The sequence below is a fragment of the Onychostoma macrolepis genome, chromosome 07, assembly GCF_012432095.1.
Source record: "Onychostoma macrolepis isolate SWU-2019 chromosome 07, ASM1243209v1, whole genome shotgun sequence".
Classification (NCBI taxonomy): domain Eukaryota; kingdom Metazoa; phylum Chordata; class Actinopteri; order Cypriniformes; family Cyprinidae; genus Onychostoma; species Onychostoma macrolepis.
Genome location: NC_081161.1, coordinates 35,778,875 through 35,803,489, shown reverse-complemented (window position 1 = coordinate 35,803,489; position 24,615 = coordinate 35,778,875). Strand labels below are relative to the sequence as shown.

Below are 24,615 nucleotides of genomic sequence, written 5' to 3'. Positions count from 1 at the left end.
ACTAGTTCTCCCCGAGGAAGTCAGGTTAATTTGTGTTTTACAGATGTACTTGATTTTAATCCCACTTGAATTAAACATATCTGTGATTTACTTACACAACCTCAGAAAAATTACAGAGCAAATTACCTACTGTTATTCGGCTAACTCAGGGGTCCTCTGAGAAATCTTACCCCAGTCATACAGGAATGTCTGTGATTGCGGTATATTCATTTCTCACAACGATTCTATTTTGACCTTCATTGAGTGAGCTGCCTGATAAACCTTATGGATACAGACCTTGTGGCCAACTTTTAAGCATTTTAATTAATCCCTCCCTTATGTATATACATAATGTTATAATTCTATAACACAAATGAATTTTTTCAATTGGTTTCATGATGCACACATCCAGAACACATGACCTTTTTTAACACCCACATCCAGACAACAAACAGTCTCACTTTAGGAATAACTACAGTAGGACTTTTCACACGTGAAACAGTTAACCCTGGGTCATTCTAAACCCCCAGGTAAACAGAAACCAGGGTTATCTTTTTTCACATTTCACACTGCTCATAATTTAAAAGGGGTTATCAAATAATCCTAGGTCTCTGACATTTCACACTTTATGTTCCTAAAACCTGGCTTAGCACTCTTATTTGCATATTTGTGGTGTCATTGTCATTGATTAAACAAATGCAGCACACAGCTTGTTTAATTAACGGCTCTAACATTACGCATCCTCATATAGACCTTGGTCAGGGTAGAGCCATATTTAATTTTTGACTGGAATGAAAATGAGGCTGTGAGGGATAGAAGTTGTTTAAAACCACACCAATTGTTCAGCTGACGAAAACATCTTTCTGATAAAGCTTCAGACAAATACTGTATAAAACAGTTTTCAGTTGGCAAAAATTATGTGATACAGCGCATGCCATTGTAAAGATCGTGAGCCTATCCCTTAAAGCCTCGTGTTCATCTGTGTTAAATCGCATTTAACCTGACTAAGGAATCAACTCTCTTTTTTTTTTGACTATGAAGGTAAAAATAAAACCTTTTTCACTTCAATTCACGTGTTTTCCTTCACCATTTGACATTTTTTCCCTCAAACCTTGAAACAACTGTTTCTACAACATGCAGTGTTTCCATAACTGTCCAAAGCATGTGCAAAAGCAGTGCTAATCCAGATACGGAGCAGGGTTTCACAAACCTGAGTAAAAAGCAGTGCTACCTTTACCTGGGGTTAAAATGGAGTTTAGAACGACTATAATCCAGGGTTAAGTGCAGTGTAAAAACCCCTAGAGATTCAAATCACGTCCAAAGCAGTACATCACATTACATCACAGTACATCACGCCATGTGTTAATAACTGGAACTCAAATGTCGTTTGGAAAATTAATCCTGTCTGAATAGCGCTTTAGTGAGTAACTAGTTTCTGTGAGAGTTATTAAGATTCTCTGAGTGTTTGTCCTGTGTGGGGTGTCATCTCGCTTAGATTTTAATATCAGTGAGGTAATTTTCACTTAAAAGGGGCTGCGATACTAAACTCATGCAGTGTGGAGTGAGGAGGATTTACTGTCACCTGGTGCGACGGTGTCTCATAATTCTTGTGACCTGGCTGCTGCTGTGGCCCTTCAGTTTCTGCTGGGATCAAACGCTCAGAGTAAACGGTCTATTAACCAGCACAGGATGAGCCGACACACAAACACGCACGCATTCTCATATCTCATGTCCTCCATCTTCACCGCAACACGTATACCCTGTACACACGCTTTCAATTTATCATCTGATTAATATTCCGGTGCCCACGCATTCTCACACCCCACCCCTGTGCATACATACACACACACACATCCATATAAACTTAAAATACACACTGTGTGAAGCCATATTAGCTTTGATTATGGAAATGTATGCAGAGAGAGGCATGCCAGTGTCATCTCACTATCTCTGAGCCAAGCAACGTGTGGATGTGAAGTGTACAAACAGACAGACTCCATCTCCAACACACACACATAAGCGTGTGGCTAAATGACAGAGAGCAGCCTTTTTATTAATGCTTGTGACACATCTGATAAATTTGACTTCTTTATGTGAGTGGAAGGTTGGAAGTTATATGTTTATGTGTTTGTCTGTATGTGATTTAACATGTTCATTGGTAGTAAAGAAGCAAGGAAATGTAATAACAACAAAACACTGCATTTCATGAAAAATGTTCGCATTGATGAAGTGCCCTAAACATAGAAATCTGCAAAACATTCATTTTTCAAAGCTTATAAAATATATATAAAAAATTAAAAATGCAATTAAAATAATTAAACAGGTATTTTCACATACAAAAGTGTTGATTTTTAATTTCGTATAATTTCTAATGAACAAAATTGTCAAATGAACGAATGGATGAATAAATGAATGAATGAATGAACAAACAAACAAATGTACTGGGTCTCCTATTCATTTAAATTAATCTATTCAAAAATGTAGTTTAATAAAAGCATCTTTGAATTTAAAATGTAAAAAAATATGCATATCAATAAAAATCATTAAAATATTTTTTACATGCAATGGTGTTGATTTCATTTTTTTTAATACAATTTCTAGAAATGTAAATATTTATGTATTGGGTTTGATATTCATTCAAATTAATTTTCAAAAAAATTATCCATTACAATAGATTTGAATCAAATTTAATCTTTAATAAATAAAAAAAATAAATAAATACAATTAAAATGATCTTTACATTGAATAGTGCTGATTTATTTTAAATGATAATTTCTATAAAACTTCTAGAAAAAGGAAGTAGCCATTTTGTTCCCTGCTGTCACATTCCTCCCTTACAATATCCTAACAGACTTCAAGTTCACTTGAGATGTCACAATGCAATTTATTAACATCTAATGACATTTATTGACAGTTAGAAGATTTAAAATGTTTCTTTAAAAAACATCTTTCCAAAATAGAATAGGTGCTTGTTTCAAATTATAACTCCACAGCGAGGCACCCACACATGCCTGAGGAGTGTTAACACATGGTGAGTGTGATACACACACACACACACACACACACACACACACATGCACATGATATGAATACAAAGCAAGCACAGAGTTTTAGATAAACCTAGAAAATCCAAATGAACACATTCCGCCCCTGGTAATGTTCTTTCTGCTGCTGACCAAAACATCATCATGGCAAATTAAACTTGGTAACGACCTCTGCCTTTCTAATGATACTGAAATGAACCGGAGAAATCAACTGATGGCGTTGCGTGTGTTTGCGTGTGTCACCTTGGTCACGGATCAGTAATAAGGGCAGAGCCTAATTGTTATAAATTGCGCTGTATTTGTATGTGTGATACCTTTGTCTCAGATCAGTAATAAGGACAAACACTAATTGTTCTAGAATTTAACTGTTTTGTCTCTTAGTGTGTGTTTCTGACCTTGCTATACTTCTTGCTATAAATATTTAGCAACATCTGAAAAAAAGTGTAATTACCATTTACCATAGCATATGTTAGACCAGCATAAACCAGCTCTTTTTAGCAGTGTAAATCAAATCACTATACCTTTCAGATGGCTTATCTCATGTCATTCCTATAGGGAACAAAAATGCTGTAAAGTCTCAATTACTTTTCATAGAAATCAGTGAGATCACATGAAGAGTTTTGCTGCCGCTCAGAAATTGGCAAGCTCCAGGGTTTCGGAAAGGATCTAAAAATGCCAAAAGCTGCATTTTTGGATTGGACATTTTTGTGAATAATTTAAGAACAATAGACATCAATGATAAGTCCTTATTTAGATAAATGTGGGTTTCGCTTCATCAACACCATGTACAGTAGATCTCCCTGATGTTTGATAGCAACTTGTTCCATTAACAGAGCTCAAAACATTATGACCAGCCCCTGCTCAGTCTCTGTCGTGTTAAAGACAAGATTTCACTAATGTCTTGAATAATGACCTCACACAGTTCCCAAATCAGTAATAAATGTGCGCCATTAAAGAGTCAGAGTATTTAAACATAATGACCAGGAATCATGTTCCCCATTCAATCATGAGTCTACATGGACTGCAGGTACTTCATTAAGTGCCGTCCAAGGTCAGATTTAAATTTGTTAGGGGTGCTTGAGGGTTCTAAAATGATCACGACGGACATGGACGAACACCTCAGCTCTCCTGCAGACTGCAGATTCCCCACCCATACCATATAGTCACATACACACAATCAGTGTGAATTCCTCTTCTTTGAAATAAGTGGAAGAGGACTTTGCTGAATAGTACATTCAACAGATTCTGGTAAATTAAGTGCATTTAAAAAAAAAAAAAAGACCTTTTCATTGTTTGATGCTATTTATACACAAAGCTTGTGCAAATTCAAAATTCAAATGCAAATTCAAAATTGATGAATTTTCTCTATCTATGCGTCCGTCTGTCTGTCTATCTATGTCTTGACAAAATATGTTTTTCTAGTTACAAAATTAAATTTAAATTCTGGTACCTGACATTCTAATTTGAAGAACTCTGCAATTCTGCATCTAGTTTATTACCTCAATTCATATCCTCAATTCAGATTCAGGAATTCAATTGGATTTTAAAAGTCATTTTCAGTTCATTTCTGAATTCTTTACAAGCCAGCCACACACACACACACACACACACACTTATACATGACTGCATTGCCCAAATGTCGCAAAACTATGGCAAATGCCCTCAGGAACAGACCACGATGCATCAGAACAGATGTTACATGTCAAAACAGGCCTGGGTCAAAACATTGCAGAGTTACTCAAGCATTTTATGGTGCAAGAGTCCATTTTTAGATGATATTTAGTCTGTAAATGTATAGAAACATGACCCATTCAGATGTAGTAGTTCATGAAACACAATTTAACATCACTAGCCTGCTGTTCTGTTAACACCTGTCCAAACAGTTACCTCTCTCATGCACACAAACACCGCACTCAGAGTTATTAAGTTCTTAGCTCGTCATCTCCTCTGACCCTGCAAAACCTTCCAATATACCTTGGTGGGACACCCTCCCTCTCCTGTGGTAACTGAGATATAAAAACCCAAGCCTGCGTGACACTTATCGCTGCCTCCTAACAAAGTTTTTTCATGGGGAAAGAGAGGGATATGGCACTTCAGATCAATAAAGACATCTGTTTATTAGATAGAGCGGTGCTTTGACATGGTTTAGCTGGGGAGTGCAGCGCTGGGGTGTAATATTATAGATGTTCCCCTGCTGAGAGCTGACAAGACACACGGTGGCCCGGAGTTATATGAGCACTGCAAATTTATTCAGTTAGAGAACAAGGAAGGAGACAAGGTGTGAGATGGAAGGAAAAAGAAAGGGAGATTGGATGAGGCTGAGAGAGAGAACATCTTGGGTATTAGCAAAAGTACAGTAAACTTGTATACACGGGCTTGCACGACACTCACAAAATACAGTTCTATACATTTGCATATGTTGTTTGCTTATTAAATATTTTTATTAGTTGAGAATTCTTCCAGCCATCAATAAAAGTCCAAAAATCTGTGCTGAAAACAGTGCTCCTACACCTTTTGACCAGTGTATTTTCATGACATTTCCATGACATTTTCCAGTCATTTGTGGTTACTGGATAAGGATTTTTCAAAATCTTTTTATAGAGTTTGCATTCACACAGCAATTTCAAGCTAATGAAAAATTTAGTGCCGAACATAACTAGAAAAAAAAGAAAAAAAACTTTTCAAGATTTTATTCATTTTAGGGTTTAATGATAAGTCACCTAGACATTAGAATTTCTAATTTTTTAGGCTGATTCTGAATATTTAATATAAATATAATACATATTTAGTATATACTTTATGTATGTGCATATAACTATGTATTTAAGAAACCTGACATATAAAATAACCGTTTTTAATATTAAAATATTTGAAAATGTATTCATTTATTTCTGTGATAGCAAAGCTGAATTTTCAGCAGCCATTACTGTAGTCTTCAAGTGATCCTTCAGAAATTACTCTAATATGTTGATTTGGTTCTCAAGAAAGATTTCTCATTATTATCAATGTTGAACAGTCCTGCCTACTTAATATTTTATTTTTAGGAAACTGCCATCATTTTTTTTTTTTTTCAGGATTCTTTGAAAAAGAACAGCAATTATTTGTAATACAAATGTTTTGTAACAGTAAATACACTATATTGCCAAAAGTATTGGGTCACCCCCTTCTAATGAACAGGCTTGACTACTTTAGTAATTTCCATGAGTACAAATCTTAATGTTTAAGCATATAATGATATTCTAGGGAATTGTGTGCTTCTAATTTTAAAGCAACAGTTTGGACAGGACCCTTTTCTATTCTAATATGATGATGCCTCTGTGTATAAGGCAAGGTTAAAAAACAAATGATTGATTTAGTCAGTGTGGAAGAACTTGACTGGTCTGCAGAAAGCCAAGTCCTAATCCAAGCTGAACACCTCTGGTGTGACTTTAAATGCAGATCTTGAGCCAAAAACTCTTTACTAAACACCAATGACTTGTACATACACTATATGGACAAACGTATTGGGACACCCCCTTCTTTAGAACAGAAAAAGGCACTTCCAAAACTGTGGCAACAAAGATGGAAACATAATTCATGTACTTAAAAATTGTATTTCTATCTCTGTTGCAACAGTTTTGGAAGTGTCTAAAATGACTGTACCCATATGTACAAGTCATTGGTGTTTGGTGATGAGTTTTTGGCTCAAGATCTGCATTTAAAGTCACACCAGAGGTGTTCAGCTTGGATTAGGACTTGGCTTTCTGCAGACCAGTCAAGTTCTTCCACACTGACTAAATCAATCATTTCTTTTTGAACCTTGCCTTATACACAGAGGCATTGTCATGTTAGAATAGAAAAGGGTTCTGTCCAAACTGTTGCTTTAAAATTAGAAGCACACAATTCCCTAGAATATCATTATATGCTTAAACATTAAGATTTGTACTCATGGAAATTACTAAAGTAGTCAAACCTGTTCATTAGAAGGGGGTGACCCAATACTTTTGGCAATATAGTGTATCTGATCAATTTAATGTGTCCTTGCTGAATAAAAGTACTAATTTCTTTTAACGGTCGTTTAACAGTAGCATTTTCTGTTCCTAAATTAGATGAAGAGCAGATTGTTTAGAAACCTTTTCAAGCAAGTTTTTGTAACATCTTCAAAAACTAGCTTGTCTAAACTCAGCGTCACTTATAATTACTGTGCACGGTTTTCAGACGACAAGAAGAAATTCTAAAGACAGCATCTATTAAATGCCCTTTCTACTGCAGAGTTTGACATTTTGGCTTTCGGCATCCATGAAACAGAACAGAGAACTCTATTCACAGTACCAAAAGTCTGGCAACCAGACCTAAAGCTATCTATAAGATGATAAAAAAGCCGCCTAGTAAAAGTAAGCTTTACATTCGCAGAAGTCAACTTCTGGCACAGGCCTGGCACGTATTGTAGAGATGGCATCCTGGTCCGTTCATTCCATACGGCTGGGAAAATGCCCACTGGAGTTCCCTCTAAATAAGAGGAGGCATCATTGAGACAAATGCACGCTGCTGTTCAGATGCAGGCGGCCATAGATCACAGTGCTTGTGGCTGTTTTATCTAGTGTGTTATTATATTAAACTAAATCAAAGGCATACGCACAAGTAAGCCCTCGTGTAATGAAATGCCAGCCTGTGTATCAGCTTTAATGGTATTTGACGTTCGTTCGTCAGCTAGCGAATTGGTGCGAAAGCGTATGTGTTTTTCTAAATCGGTATCTGAAGATGGCCTATTTCAAGAGAAGCACAAGACGCTACTCTCTAAATATTTTCTTTTCCCTCAAGATCCTGTCTGAACACAACTTGTGAATGTCATTACAAACACTCCGTCTACACAGTATTAAAATATCTCTCCCTCTCTCAGGCTTTCTTCCTGATTCATGCCGGAGTATACAAAGACAAGAACTTTTATAGCAGGCAACTTCCTCCGAAATAATGAGCCACTATAAATTTAAAGTCTCTCCATAAAATTGTGAGGGAAAAAAAGGGAAATAACTACCTAAAAAAATGGCCGAGGGCTGCACAAAGCACTCAAGATGGCAACATGTCCGCAATTTGAGCGTTGCAGGGTACGGGTGTGATTTACAAACCCATTTGGCTGTACTTTACGATGGCGATTGATTTTATATTTTGATAGGATTCTGCCATTGATCGGGAAATTGAAATCGCGGAAAATGTTAGGTGAGCTTAGATGAATTGTAACTATAATCCACTGAGATGTCGCTGATGTACAGATGCTTCGGAGTTATGCAATTATAATAGTTAAATGCATAATCATTTTACTGCTGGATAATGGAGAGCCCTGATTTAGTCTTTAGACTGCGTGTGTGTGTATGTGTGTGCAAATGTCTTCTTATGGCTTGTTTTCTCAGCGGTCGCACAAAAGATCCATTGCTCTGAGCGTGCAGACAGGGGGTGGCCATGGCAACACAGCCATTAAAGACCCATTGAAGAAAATGCCACTAAGTACGAGAAAACACATAAACACACGCAGTCACACACATACACACGGCAGCCACCCGAGCATTTAGAGGAAATAATACACTTCAAAAGCTTGTGTGTACATAGTTCACACATATACACAAGCCTTAAAAGCACAAAATACACTTTGAAAATCAGACGTGCACACAGGTTTACATCCCCATTTGGTGGCCAGTGGAGTGAGTGAATGATAAAAAGCATGTTTGTGTGCGTGTATTTGTGTGTGCACTCAAAGCACTCTCCTCCATTCCACTGCATCCGGCTCTTTCCATCCCACTGACTGTATCTTAGCATTTACTCTCTGGCTTTCATCTGGTCTGATCTCTGATGTGTGTGATGGAGTTATTGGCAGTGGATTGAGGTGGATTACACATGTGAAATAGACGACTCTTTTATCACAGAGATTTGTGCGATGTCATACATAAGTACAAACATGTATGGAAACCCCCAGGATGTGTTACTGTACTGTACGTGTGTGTGCGCATGTAATGAAGGCTTGGCAGTGATTCTTTCTCTGCAGGGTTCACTGCTTTCAAAAAGTACGCTAACACACAAATAGACAGAGCACAGCTGTGCTTGAAATAGAAGAGTGGTCTTTAATAAAAGATGACAGAAGAACAGGCTCATCTACGTGTGTGTGGATACAATGGGGTTCATGTCTGACACCACTAGTGAAGTGCTTCTATTTTGCACTTTTGTAATTTAACACAGATTTTTTTGGTACACATTATAACAGTTTGCTTTCATGCAGAAGCACTGAAGCTGCATACATTCTACAAGTTTGTGTAAAACCTGATGATCGTGTTCTCTAGCATGAGAATGATCCAAATAGCATCAGGTGCTTCAGTGGAAGCAGGGACATCTGACCATCTGTACAAAGGAGCCACAAATGTACTTATCTTGATCCTAAATGTTTGAGATTCATTCATTTCTCAAAATATCTTTGTTTGCTTTTCAGCAGTTTTGGGACAACATGAGAGTGAGTAAATGACAGAATGATATGTCATAATATGCTATTTTATTGCAATTTTAGAATAAAAAGGATTAAAGGGATAGTTCACCCAAAAATGAAAATTCTGTCATTAATTACTCACGTTCATCTTCGGAACACAAATTAAGATATTTTTGATGAAATTCAAGAGCTCCCAGGCCCTGCATAGACAGCAACACAACTGCAGTGCTCCCAGGTCCAGAAACGTAGCAAGGACATCGGTAAAATAGTCCATGTGACATCAGCGGATCAACTGTAATTTTACGAAGCTACAAGAATACATTTTGTGCGCAAAGAAAACAAAAATAACAACTTTATTCAACAATTCTTCTCCTCCTCATCCTGTCTGCTGTGGTGCGCCACCATTGTGGAGAGTATCACGACGCATGCGCTTGCTTCCGCTTCATGTAAACGATACATGCACATGGCGCTGCTGCTTAGGTTAACATGCAAGGAGACATTTATACTCTTTCCACAATGGCGGTGCGCCACAGCAGACAGGATGAGGAGGAGAAGAATTGTTGCATAAAGTTATTTTTGTTTCCTTTGCACACAAAATTTATTCTCGTAGCTTCGTAAAATTACGGTTGAACCACTGACTGTCAGGAATATGGACCTGTTTTGTTGTTTTCTCCCATGTGCTCCCTGTGACCCAGTTTTTCCCTCTCGTTGATTTGTCATTTGTTTCACCTGTGTTCCATTAATTACCCTTGTTTTTCCAGTGTATTTAAGGTGTTGTCTGTTCCCTGATTCCTTTGTCTGGTGTCGTCCATGCTATGTGCTACATTTGTGTTCCTGCCTGCCCTGTGTTACACCTGGTTTTGGATTATTAAAGACCGCTGTTTGAATTTCTCCTTCGTCTCCATGCTCCTTTACTCCTCACAGTAACAACCATGACACTGACGTCACATGGACTATTTTACCAATGTCCTTGCTATGTTTCTGCACCTGGGAACATTTCAGTTGTGTTACTGTCTATGCAGGGTCTGCAAAGACATCCCTTTAATAAAAACATGGAAACAATACCACATTAAAGCAAAAATATTTTAGAATATTTTCAGCAGTCGTAATTACGATAAAAAGTTGCATTATGACATTAAAGACATAACATAAGAAAGCAACATCAAAGGGGATATTCCTGTAAAACCAAAACATTTCTCTCATTACGAAATTAATTACTGGCAAAACAATGATACTATAATCCAGGGAGAAACATGATAATTTATAAACTCATTTTATTCTTGAAAATTATTCTTCAGTAGCACTTTACAATAAATGCTCACCTGTTAACATCAGTTAATGCTTTAACTGACATGAACTATAAATAAGTAAATACAGTAAAAATATTGTAACATCATTTATTAACCTTTGTTAATGTTATAAATAAATGTCTATATTCATGTTAGTTCACAGTGCATTAATTAATGCGTGCATAAAACTTTTGATCTTAAAAATGCACTAGTAAATGTTGAGATGAATAAATTCTGTAGAAGTATTGTTCATTGTTAGTTCATGTTAACTAATGTATTTAACTATTGTTCACAAATGAAACCTTAGTGTTACCGTCATTTCTTCACAATCCTAAAACTGTTCATTTCCAGGTTTAAATTACACACAGAATCCCAGATTTTCTACAGTATATTGATTTTTGAACCCACTGTGTATATATGTACTCTTTGTAGATGCAGTTCTATGGGTGAAGAATGCATATCTATATGTAAGAAACTCTGTAAACCAAGTTTCTGCCTTTCTCAAGCACACACACACACACACACACACACACACACACACACAGAGAGAGAGACACAAACTCACCCACACATTCTATTTCATCTGTTTACATGAATCACTGCTCTGTGTTGAGCTCTATACATTGAATAAACAAATAAATAATAACTGTATTCCGTTTTTTTCTCTTTCGTTCTTTGTTTTGTTTCCTTGCTTAAAGGTCACAAATGCAATAGTGCTCCGAAATTGAGTCTATATAATTTTCTCGAAGGAAAAGTAGGAACAAAAAGATGCGGAGAGAATAACATCAGGCCACAGAAAAAAGAAAGTGAATTTTTAACTGTTTGAATATCTGAGCCTGTTGACAGTGGCTCCGGGACGCAGTGAGCACCCTTGAACCTTTGAAGCAGCTGTTGTTGTGTAGTGCATACTCAAGGGAGCACATTTAAGCATACTTCAGTGTAAGGGAGAGTAACTGTGAGTGTGGGGGGTGAAAGGCTGTGTGTGATTACTGCTTCTGATCACTCAAGTGTTCTTAATAAACCCGTCACTGTCTCTGCAGCGCTAATACACCAGAAAGCCTCTTCTGTAATTTCCAGCAGGATGCAGACAGCAGTGTGCATGCTTGCGTGCTTGAGAATGTGACAGAGCAAAAGAAGGATTTATGGGAAAGTCTGTGTGCATAGGTAGCACCTGCCAGCTCAGCCTCCAGAGAGTAGCTACCAGAAAAAAAAAGAAAAAACTACTTCCATACTGAGCACTAGAACACACACACTTCACATACATAGGGATGTAGCAGCCATTTTAAAAGTAGGGGAACACATCTGTCAGAAGGAATGGCCCTCACATACACAACAGACCTCAAATTTGAGGATCACAAGAGAAAACTATAGCAGTGACTATTTAAATCAATTAAATCTGCATTTGTTAGACAGAGTTAAATAAATAAGCCACAGAGATCCATCCCTAAAGTTATTTTGCTTTCATTAATTATTTTGCTTTGATTCATTAGTGTACAAAGGGGGGAAAATGTCTTCATAATTTTAAATGAAAATGTAATATTTCAGTCTGCCTTTTTTTTTTTTTCTGGTTGGGGTCACCAAGTCCTCTTATTTTTTAACCCCCCTGCTGTCCAGAATATATCGTTTCACTTGAAAATATATCTCATTATGAGGATGTTGCAGGTATACTCAACCCAAAAATGAAAAATCTGTCATCATTCACTCACACTCATGTTGAAAAGCAAACAAAGATATTTCGAGAAATGCCTTAGTGTTTCTTTTTTTGTCCATACAATGGAAGTCAATGGATTCCGATGTTGTTTGGTTGCCAGTGTTATTCAAAATATCTTATATTATGTTCTGCAAAAGAAAAAAGTAATACAGGTTTAGAATATGAACATGAGGTTGAGTAAATGATGATTTGTTTTAATTATTTTTTGGATTGAGTTTCCCTGTACTGCATTTTCCAAACCAGCTGAAGAACATAAATAATAATAAACCAGGAATTTATATAAAAAGAGCTTAATGCATTTAGCTCATGACAAGAAACCTGCTTAAATGAGCAATAAGAACCAGTCAAACCAGTCCATCTCAGCTTATTATGCAGAGACACAACAAGGAAGCTATTTGTAAGATGATTCCCCAGAAATGTAAACAATGTGGTTCTGTAATGCAATCAAACATGCGTCTTCCATGAGCATCCCAACCTACCCAACACAGCAACAGTAGCTCAACCAATAGCCTGAGTTTTGGGATTGAAATGGATAAATTGAAATAAACTGAAAAATAAATAAATAAATAAATATATATATATATATATATATATATATATATATATATATATATATATATATATATATATATATATATATATATATACACACACACACACACACATTTTAGATGACAAACTTAACTGAAAATTAGAAATGTTGCATTGGAAACTGAAAGAAATAAAATAAATTGAAATACTAAAACTAAAAAAAAAAATTAAATTATATCAAAACACAAATATTAATTAATTAAAAAATTAACTAAAAATAATAATCAAAAAAATGAAATGAAAACTAAATCAAAATCAAAATATTAATACTATAATAGTATATAAATAATACTGAAACAACACTGGTCAGAAACATGTTTGCAATGATAAATTAAAACCTAGTAAAAAGCCACCCACCCCCCCACACACACACATAAGCCATCTTATATTTTGATTCCTGAATTATTTTGCACTTTTTTCGTTCTAAATATAAAGGTGAGAGGAAAAAGCTGTCCTAACAGCACTCACCCTTCCTCTGACTATTTGTCCTGCTCTTTCTCTCTGTTGCCATCACCCTTTTTTCCTGCTCTTTCTCTCTGTTGCCATCACCCTTTTTCTCTTTTTCACACTCTCTCTTACGTGTCTCTCTCACCTGCCGCAGCAGATGCGTCTTTACTCGACTCCATTTCTGAGCGACTGGCCCTCCTATCTATTTTTAGGCCTTCAGGCCGCCCCCCCCCCCTCCGTTCAACTCTCTCCCTACATTATTCCGTCAGACGCTTCTCCTGAGCCGCAGCCGTGGTCGGTGAAACACCCCTGTGCACACGGGTATTAGAAGACACACACATACACACACCTTGCAGAGTTGAAGGGGAGGAAGGCACCTCTCTAGAACTCATCTGAGCTTTTTAGGAGCCAGGCTGAGGAGGGCTGAGATTAAAGGAAGAGTGGAGCGGAAAGACAGGTAATAGTTATTGAGAAGGTCCTCGGTAAAAAGAAAATGGAGACAGAATGGAAGGGCTACATTAAGACAGTCTCTATGTTATCCTTCAGATGCTATCCTGGACTAAAGATTCATCAACAATCTCTGCAAGTGAGTCTTGCTCTGTGATGTAGCACTGACTGGATGGCCAGTGTGATTTTAAATAATGTAAGTCATGCTGAATCAAAAGAAATACTGCCACACCGAGACCACAGATGATTTCCAAATGGAAGAAAAGAGCAAAATAAACATATTGTAACACTCAGAACACAACAATTACACTTTTATTCAAAATTTGTGAAAACAGGGGCAGCAAAAAACAGATTGTTGTGACCTGATATTCAGTGCTATTCAATACTGAGCAATGTAGTATATCCAGTCATGGTAAACTAATAGACCTTAGTCAGGGTAGGTGCCATATTGAATTTCACACAAATTAATACAGGGCTTTGAGGAATGGCATCCAGTTTATAATGTTATAATGGTTTATAAAAGTGTTTTGAAAAGATGTATAGTCAGATGAACAAGCAGTATGTTGTTGAACAAAAGTACAGCCTATTAAACACACTGTACTTCTATCCCTCAATTTCATTCTTGTCAAAAATTAAATGACACTGCCCTCACTTGCCCTCACTGGCTTATCATCTGAAATATGTAAGTATTAGCAACCAGTAGCGGCTCGTGGGTTTTAAAATAGAGGAGGCACACTAATTGTATTAGTCTGGGGATCCCTGCCGATTATTATTATTATTTGCTTAACCACTTTAAATGGCTTTTTGGTTGCTTTTGGTCAGAAAACGTAAAGAAAACGACACACATACAGCAAGATAATATAATTTCACTTACCTGGCCTATCACTTGAAGCAAACATCCAATCCTTCTTAAAAGTCTGTGTTGAATGACAGCTTGGTAAATCTTTTGCTGATCAAATATTCAATAACGCTACTCATCATAAGTACTTGGTACATTATCAGCGCAGCAGGAGACGTTCAAATTAATATCACGTAATTTACGTCTCTTATGATGATTGGTCGACATACCAGAGGCTATAGCCTCCCCTGCAAGGTTTCTTTTCTCAACACTCATCAGCGCTGAAAGTGAACACTCGATGCTGATTGGCTATTTATTTATTTATTTTTTGCCAAAAAAATCCCCCTCCCCTTCTCTATCACTTAGCAGTTGTAATGGGCTAGTTGCATATCTCCGCCATCTTGGATTTCCAGTTTAGCAAGTGTGTGCATAGATACTTCCGGTTGTGCTAAATGCCAGTGCAGAGAGCCGGAGAAATACAAATATTACCTTATATATGTTTACAGGATTTATAATATCACTTCAAATGCAAATAAGATCTACACTGCTATTATTACTACTATAATTGTTAACTGAGCCAGTGCATTTGAAAATGTTTGTATTAGATTGATTATTATTATTTTTTTTTTTTTTTATTAAATATTTACTACCTTGTGAAACATGGGCTGTGATTGATCTTCGTAAATATACATTTCTCAATTGTGCACATACATCAACTGTTTCCATCATCATTTTCACAACATATTTTAATATTTTACAGTTAACTTTGCATCAAACATTTTTTAATGAAAAAAAAAAAAAAAACACGGGCTGTAAAAGGATACAACTAATACATGACTAATTTAAAGATTTGTTTTATCTGATAATTAATGCAAAAGAAATCGTAAAAATATACGTGTGCTGCTTATAGACAGATAATGGTTTATGCAACAGTTCTTTCACAAAACAGATAAATATAAATGAAAACACACAGGGAAATGCAAACACTGATCTTTTAATTATAGCATAATTACTTTACGTTAAATTGTACAGTTAGAGTTATAAATCATTTCGTTTGACAGTCGCAAACCTTATGATCTTATAAATAGCAGTCAGAACAAAATTAATTCTCAGAAAATGTACAGTATTGCACATTTGAGTGGTTTGTGTTTGAATGAAGAGATCCCCGTAGAGTAGACTGACGCTGAACAGCATATGATCAAAAGAATAAAGAATGAAGCAATCTCTGCATTGTATCTTGATGTATTTCCACACAGAGGTACGCAATAATGTAGGCAGGATGTTTTCTCATGTCTTTGATATAACACTATTCGCTATTTAATTTGAAAATCATTAATTATATCTATCTAGCCAAGTTTTGTATGCACGTTTCCCTTACAGTAAATGCGAACGTTGCAAGACCGGAAATAAGTATGCACACACTCGCGTCGCCGAAGCTCACCGCCATCTTGTGCACCAAGCCCATTACATCAGCAGATTCGCTTTCCAACTTCAGTAACAATTTATGGTATTGCAGCTGTGAATTTACATTAAAAAAAATACACATTCTGAGACATGAACTGGCATGAATTGTGAATTTTATTAAATTCCTGCTCCCATCTGCTTCCATTTTCACCTCAAAATTGTGGGGAAGCTGTGCCTCCCCCGACGAGCCGCCACTGTTAGCAACTTTACATGTTAACCTAGAGAAATGTGCGTTATTCAAGCGTCTGTGCGGAAGCTGAACAGCAGCGTGCTCACTGCAGGACAGATGGAGGTGCCGGTGCGCTCACTTGCTCAAAATATTCCATAAATTTTGGCCATACAGATAAGAGTAATACATCTTTCAAATATGTAAAGATTCGGCGTTTATTTCTGTGCACTCACAATAACAACAAAACATTGCGCTTTTGTAAAATAATGAAAGCAAACAGGATGCGCTTTCTGCCGTCTCGGTCTGTGAACTTGAGCACGAAACTGTGTATACTGTATCTTTGCCTTACAGACATTAAAAATATATCTATATAGAGTGAAATATCTACTTTCAAATGAACCAATTCAAATGGAAATCAAATATTCTCCGATTATGTAATCCGTGTGAAACATGCATACAGGCGCATCACTACTGTGAAGATGACGAGTCGTCGAGTTCATCTCTTAAAGTGAAACAAAGAAAGCACTTGTTTATCAGTGAATTACTAAAATGTTATTGAAGCCTCCTTACTGTTTTTCCTTGACACATTCATAATCATAGTTTCTGCGGTGCGCTGTGGCAAGCATTATGTGTGCACTTGAGCACTTATTAGGCAATTAAAGGCTCATTATAATGATTTAAATGGTTTATTAATAAACGTGTGATTAGTCAACTAATGCTTAAAATGAACGACTACTAGTCGACCGGAAAGTCCTTAGTCGAGGGTAGCCCTATAATATACAGACATTGGAGCAATAAGTAAACTGGTATTTAAATACAAAGTTCTGTCATGAAACTCTAGATGGCGCATTCTAATTCAGTCTGATATAATTACATCATCATTCTGCTGATTGGTTTATTTTTGCATCAGCAGCCAATGAGCTTGTTGTTCAACATTCAAATACTTGGCTAGTGCTTGTGGTAGCAGTTGCATCGCACTTCAGAAACCCCCCACCTTCCCCAGCTCCATCTGTATAGATCTGCTACGGGGTTATTTCGTGTATGTTATATATGTTATATGTGCAGCAAAAGTATTTCCTACATGCTCACAGCAGCATGTCTGTGGATGTATTGGCAGGTCCCGGTCCTTGCTCTGCCACAGCATCAGCAGCGTATAGCAGATCTATTCCACCAAGACCACCAACACATTAAAATTGCCAATTTATATTACCAAGCTAAACTCTCCGAGAGTTGTCATGACAGAACTAGCAATAAGGGTGCAAATGTCTGAAATTTTGCCAAACTTTTAGATGCTCCTAGCCTGCAAAAACCCAACATTAGAAATGAGCATCATGAACAAGCCTGACATTAACAATTTGAATAGCACATTTCAGCATGGTTTGTTTTGTGAACCCATTACAATATAAATCCAGCTTTGCAACGGAACAAGTGGGTGCCAAATATATTGAGCCCGACCGCAAGCTCACAGACTGTGAGTTAGGATTGTTGCTCCATCTTAGTATGACTGATTTTGGTGCACAAACCTATGACTAACATTATAAGTGAACTACCAGGGAAATACAACAACATAAAAATAAATTTAAAACATAACTTTAAGATCTCACATCATCATTGGGAAAACCCACGCAGTGGAACTGAGATTAACACACAGTGATGTTTACTGTAGTGCCACAGGAAGGGAATGTGTGACAGTGTGATGATGTTCAAATTTATGCAGATTTATGTAAATGTTCTCACATTCATGAGTCGTGACATTTTGGGCTTGTTTTGCACCATGCGGCTCTGAGTATAGGGGGAATGAAAGCCAATTTAGGCTTAATTCTAATTATGACTCATCTGCTTAGCTGAGCTGCGAGGGGCACACTTACAATAACACAGAGCCGTAACCAAGTTGTGGGTTTCTAAACTGCAAGTCAAACTCAAGTATAAGGGCTCATGCCAAATAATTGGTTTTATGTGTCAAAAATAATCAAGCCAAATTCAAATTTCCTGTTGATTCAAATCTCTATCAACAGACCCATTGCTCATTTCAAAGATCAGGATATTTGACTGTAAATCAATCCGTTAAGCACTTAGGAGAGAATTCACTAACAAGGAATTGCTCCTGCAGATTGCGCTGTTTATTTGCACACATTGTACATGCCATTTTGCTGGCCAAATTGCTAGAGAAATGATGTAAATCAAGTTACAAGCACCCACAAAAATCTGTGCTAAACACAATTTGTATGGCAAATCAATTGAAAAATAAATAAAAATGTACGCAAACATAACTTTTAAATGAATTTTTATTTACTTGCATTAGTCCACGGGCAGCAATTGTGGTATACAAATATTTTTAGTTTTTTCTAACTTTCAAAGAAAGGAGGCCTGTTTGTGCAGAAAAGAATTACAGTGATTTAAAGGGGTAGTTCACCCAAAAATGAAAATTATGTCATCATTTACTCACCCTCAAGTAGTTCCAAACCTGTATGAATTTCTTTGTTCTAAGATATTTTGAAGAAAGTTTGTAACCAGGCTGTTTTGGGGCACCATTGACTTCCATAGTAGGAAAAAAAAAAATACTATGGAAGTCAATGGTGCCCCAAAACTGCTCCGTTTCCCACATTCTTCAGAATATCTTCCTTTGTGTTCAGCAGAACAAAGACATTCATACAGGTTTGGAACTACTTGAGGGTGAGTAAATGATGACAGAATTTTCATTTTTGGGTGAACTATCCCTTTAATTTAAGCAATTAAGCCACAGTAATATTTCAGCACACTTAATATCTAGTTAAACTGGATTGGGAGTGCTTATGAATATGAAATAGTAATTTATTGAATTGTCTTTGAAAAGTGATGAATAGAAAATATCAACAATCGCAACTTTGTAAGTTTTAATATACAGTATGTGCAAACAGTTGGTGAACAACTAGAGAAAACAAATAAATATGAGGTAAATTTACTTTGGCTTGAATTTGTGACTTGAGTTTGATTTACATCTTGTTGATATAACTCAAATCTTACATCCAATTATCCTCTAAGCTCGTTCAGACAAAACAATTGCAATAGCAAAATTCACTGTGACTATTGTTTGTTTGAGATTCCACTGTTTGAGATGCATCACAGTTGGTTTTTGTCCCAGAAGCTCCTCTTTCCACTACATAATTTCTCAGACTTACATCTACTGGTTTACCATAAATCAACATGAGCATTTATCTTATACTAACATATAGCATCATCTTGGTACATGCAAGCAGATGGTGGACAAAAGGGGGTGTTAGCTAATCTGTGGAGAAAACAGGTTGTATCCCAAGTGATGAAAGATCCATTTCTTCACTTAAATAGTGTTTCTAAGATGACACAGTAAAAATAGTCAACAGTAAACAATATAGAGTGGCTCATGTGTTAGCATCTGTTATAGCGGCAACAAATTTATCTCTTTCTCTCTCCGCAGAGAGAGTTTTAAACACCATGCTTTTTATGATTTTACTTTTTCCTACTTTGTATGTAGTTTCTCTCTTTTTTCTTTAATCCCTTTTCTCACAGCTCTCTTCGCACTGACCCCTTTGCACAGTAAAGAGGAGAAAAAGAAAGAAAAATATGCAGAAACTGTGACAGAAAAAGGACAGCTCACCTGAACAAACAGAAGAGGTGGAGGAAAAAAATAGGAATTATATTGGCAGAGAAGGTTTTAGAATAAAGTAGAGATACCAAAAAAGTAACAATACCAGTATTTTCTTTTCTAGGGTATATACACTCACTGGCCACTTAGGTACACCTTGCTAATACCGGGTTGGACCCCCTTTTGCCTTCAGAACTGCCTTAATTCTTTGTGGCATAGATTCAACAAGGTGTTGGAAACATTCCTCAGAGATTTTGGTCCATATTGACATGATAACATCACACAGTTGCTGCAGATTTGTCGGCTGCACATCCATGATACGAATCTCCCATTCCACCACATCTGTGGCGTTTAAACGATGCTCAATTGGTACTAAGGGGCCCAAAGTCTGCCAAGAATATATCCCCCACACCATTACACCACCACCACCAGCCTGAACCGTTGAGACAAGGCAGGATGGATCCATGCTTTCATGTTCTTTACGCCAAATTCTGACCCTACCATCTGAATGTCGCAGCAAAAATCGAGACTCATCAGACCAGGCAACGTTTTTCCAATCTTCTATTGTCCAATTTTGGTGAGCCTGTGCAAATTGTAGCCTCCGTTTCCTGTTCTTAGCAGACAGGAGCGGCACCCGGTCTGGTCTTCTGCTGCTGTAGCCCATCTGCTTCAGGGTTCGACGTGTTGTGCGTTCAGAGATGGTATTCTGCATACCTTGGTTGTAACGAGTGGTTATTTGAGTTACTGTTGCCTGTCATCTCTAACCAGTCTGCCCATTCTCCTCTGAAATCAACAAGGCATTTTCGTCCACACAACTGTCGCTCACTGGATATTTTATCTTTTTCGGACAATTCTCTGTAAACCCTAGAGATGGTTGTGCGTGAAAATCCCAGTAGATCAGCAGTTTTTGAAATACTCAGACCAGCCTGTCTGGCACCAACAACCATTCCACGTTCAAAGTCATTAAATTCCCTTTCTTCCCCATTCTGATGCTCGGTTTGAACCTCAGCAAGTCGTCTTCACCACATCTAGATGCCTAAACGCATTGAGTTGCTGCCATGTAATTGGCTGATTAGCAATTTGTGTTACCAAAGCAATTGAATAGGTGTACCTAATAAAGTGGCCGGTGAGTGTATAGGGTTGTGAAATGCAAAAATGAAAGTACAGAAATATTAAAACATCAGATTTGTGCATTAGGCCTTGCACTGTTAATGCAGCCTAAGAGACATGCTGCTGTCTAACAATATTAACAAGAAATAGAGAAAACCATTCATTGCAGTATTTACTTAATTTAGAAATATTTAACTAATATTTGAGCTACATGGCATTGTTTTAATTTAATTTATTTATAGGTAATTTTTATAATAGTTATTATTTAATTATTTATTAATTATTTATAACCATATTTATCATTCATTTAACAACAACAATAGTAATTATAATTATTATTGTTATTAGTTTCATAATTAAAGCAGTGAGAATGGGAGCTTTCTCAGCACTGTCAAAATAAAAGTCCCGCTTCTGACACATCTGCCAAATACAAAAATTGACTGGCCAAATATTGGCCTTGCCCATATATATTGGTTGACCACAAACATACAGTATTGGTATCATCATGAAATTTCACTGGTATTGGTATCAAATACTGAAACTTCATGACAACCCTTGAAAAGACATAAAATGGCACAGGAGAAGGAGTGAAGTGAAAAATGGATGAAACATCAAAAAATCCAACCTAATTGAATATGACAGAGATTATCAAAAAAGTAAAGAGATTTGGATACCAAGCACAGTAAAAGTCTTTGCCTACAGCAAAAGACAAAAAAGACTGAGGAAAATAAGGCATGAAATGAGGACTTCATGAAAAGGTGGAGCCCTGCAGTGATGCCTCCATAGTAACAGGCTATTTTGATTTAAAGCACACCTCTGAGCACTAGCTGCTGAGTCAATATGGCTGGCAGAATAATCACCAGTCCACGTTCTCTATTGCATTACGGAGGAAAAAAAATCACTGGCTAAATCATCAGCGCATGAGGAAGGAGAGAGATATATGAGGAAGAGAGACAGAGGTGTACAGCGAGGGAGGAATCCAATGACAGGTGCTGACAGACAGCAGTAATGAATGAGAAATACAAATATGAGGAGAGATACAAAACTCAGAAAAAATAACTTGTGGTCAAATACTTTGGCCTTTACATGATATGGGCTATTTTGGGCTGTATGATCCTTGGTTAGTAATTAACATTCTTATTTACATATTTCTGTCTCAGCAGTTGTATTTTTGTGTGCATGTGTATGTTTTTTTTTTTTAAATTTTACCATATATATATATATATATATATATATATATATACACACCGTCTATACACACATTCACTATTTCTGCTCTTGAGATTCAGCAAGAACCTTGAAATTCTCTCTCTTTGTCAAGAAATGTTATGGTTATCTCAGATAAAGCGCAAAAAGACTATGTCCCATCTGAAGACTTTAAAATAACAAGGCTGTAAACGGCTGATGTAATTCAACCTGTCTTCTTTCGGAAGAAGACTGTCAATGAGACGATTTAAGAACTAACCTCCGCAAGGGTTTGGAGAGGATGGTTTCCAGAGGAACGGAGGATGTCAATTGGTCATAATTATCATCACCGCTAGAGAGGATAAATACCCACTTCTCAACATTTCACCCCACCTGTCATCTTAACCTAACCCCCCCCGACCATTTGAAACCTCACACTCGGAGGAAGCAAGAGCGCTTTGAAGAGACCATTGAGAAACCCTTCAGGACAGAGTGGAAGAGCTCTGATCACGCGGTGTTGGAAACAGGGGCGAGAGAGATGTTCATGAAAGGAAATAAATAGCACCTCACGCTGAGGAGGAAAATGACTGCTGGGTCAAGCGGCTGCAGTTACCAGCAAATTGGAATAAATTTAATCAAATTACGTTTTATTTAATAAGTGAACTTGCATATGTCACGGAAGTAGTTTCCACTAGGAAGGGAGGGGGGGATTACAAATCACAAATAGACAGCAATGAGACAAAAAGGAGACCAAAGGGTGATGTGATGTAATGTAATGCTTACATTAAGACAAGAATCATGGAAGTAGTTTCCCCGAGGAAGCGTTGGGGGAATCACAATTCAGCTCTCTTTAATATTGTAACTATTCTAGACAACAATTAGACAAAATAGAGACTATTGCTTACGTTAAGACAAGAATAATGTCTCTTCTAGAGGTTTAGTAAAGCAATTATTGTTTCACAAAATAAAAACAAAGTGTAATGATATTAATAAAAACAGTATTCTTCCACCAAACAATGTAGTTCCTCAGAAACAGTTGTGGTTGCAACAAAGTGCCAAGCCACACACAACATAAACAAAGGTGTAGGTTCATAGAGTAATTTACAACAGCTTCAAACGCGGCTCAACCAATAAGAATCAAGGACCGGAACTATCCGTTCTATAAAAGAGAATCTCTTCAGTTTCAAATCAAAATTCTCTGTCTCAAATTGTATGCAATCAAAAGTAAGAGATCTCAGTATGAACTAAATTATTTCTCATCAAAGACCATATGATTAAGCCTGTACTGTCCACATTGATCTAATAGCTTACACTACAGTTCAAAAGTTTAGGATCAGTAAAATTTGCTGCATTTATTTAATTTAAAAATATACATATATATTTGTAAAAAATTTTTTATTGAAAATAACAGTTTTCTATTTTAATATATTTTAAAAAGTAACTTATTCCTGTGATGCCAAAGAATTATCAATGTTGTAAAGAGTTTTACTATTTTTGTTTAAACTATGCTTTTTTTTTTTTTCAGGATTCTTTTATGAATAAAAAATGTTCAAAAGAACAGAACTTATTTGTTACAATGTAAAAATCTTTACTGTCACTTTTGAAAAACTGAATGTATCCTTGCTCAATAAAAGTATTCGTGTCTGATCCCAAAATAGTGTAGTTTTAAACAGTGTCTTATTTTATATCATTACCTTTAAAAGGAAGAAGTAGAAGTAAAATCGAAAGTTGATATTAAACACATCTGGGACCTTAGTTACCTCTTTAGAGCTATGAAAGAGACACCACGGAGCAGTACAATTTTCCTCAGTTAGTACTGAGTCTAGATTGCTAAAATATTTTCGTCTTTCACTCTCATTCTGTCTATTGATTGACTCCATGGATATGAACATCACACACCTGCTGACACCACTTCTGAGAAGTAGCCAGGCTAGTTTTGCCCCCTATCTTGAAATACAAGAGAAACTAAATGCATAGCGTGTGTATTTAGGCCGACACAGTGCTATGCTTCACATTTAATTGAATCGTGATTGTATCGACCTGGCTCCCATGGCTTCTGGTCTACCTGTGGATAACTGTGGGCCGTGACCTCCATGCTGCAATGTCTGTTGTTCCCACATAGCAAAATCTTCTGAATACAAGATGAAGGGATGGATCAAAAGAATGTGCACAGTAGGGAGTGAGAAAATGAAAAAAAGGATCAAGAGACAATGGGGAGGGGTCTTTTTTTATTTCCTCTGGCGCCATATGTGCCATTGTCTCATCAAAACCTCATAAAGAATTACAGGGAAC

The 24,615-nt window shown here is 36.7% G+C and overlaps 1 protein-coding gene across 6 annotated transcripts in view; it reads right to left on the bottom strand.

The window, feature by feature from the left end:
* Positions 1–24,615, bottom strand: part of nlgn2a (neuroligin 2a) — a 198,990-nt gene that overhangs the window by 131,867 nt on the left and 42,508 nt on the right. The window contains exon 2 of one of the 6 annotated variants that reach the window (XM_058780627.1): positions 13,859–13,932. The exons of the other annotated variants lie outside the window; for them this stretch is intronic. The gene's annotated coding sequence lies outside the window, so the exon portion shown is untranslated. The remainder of the gene's footprint in view (positions 1–13,858; positions 13,933–24,615) is intronic. 6 annotated transcript variants of the gene reach the window in all.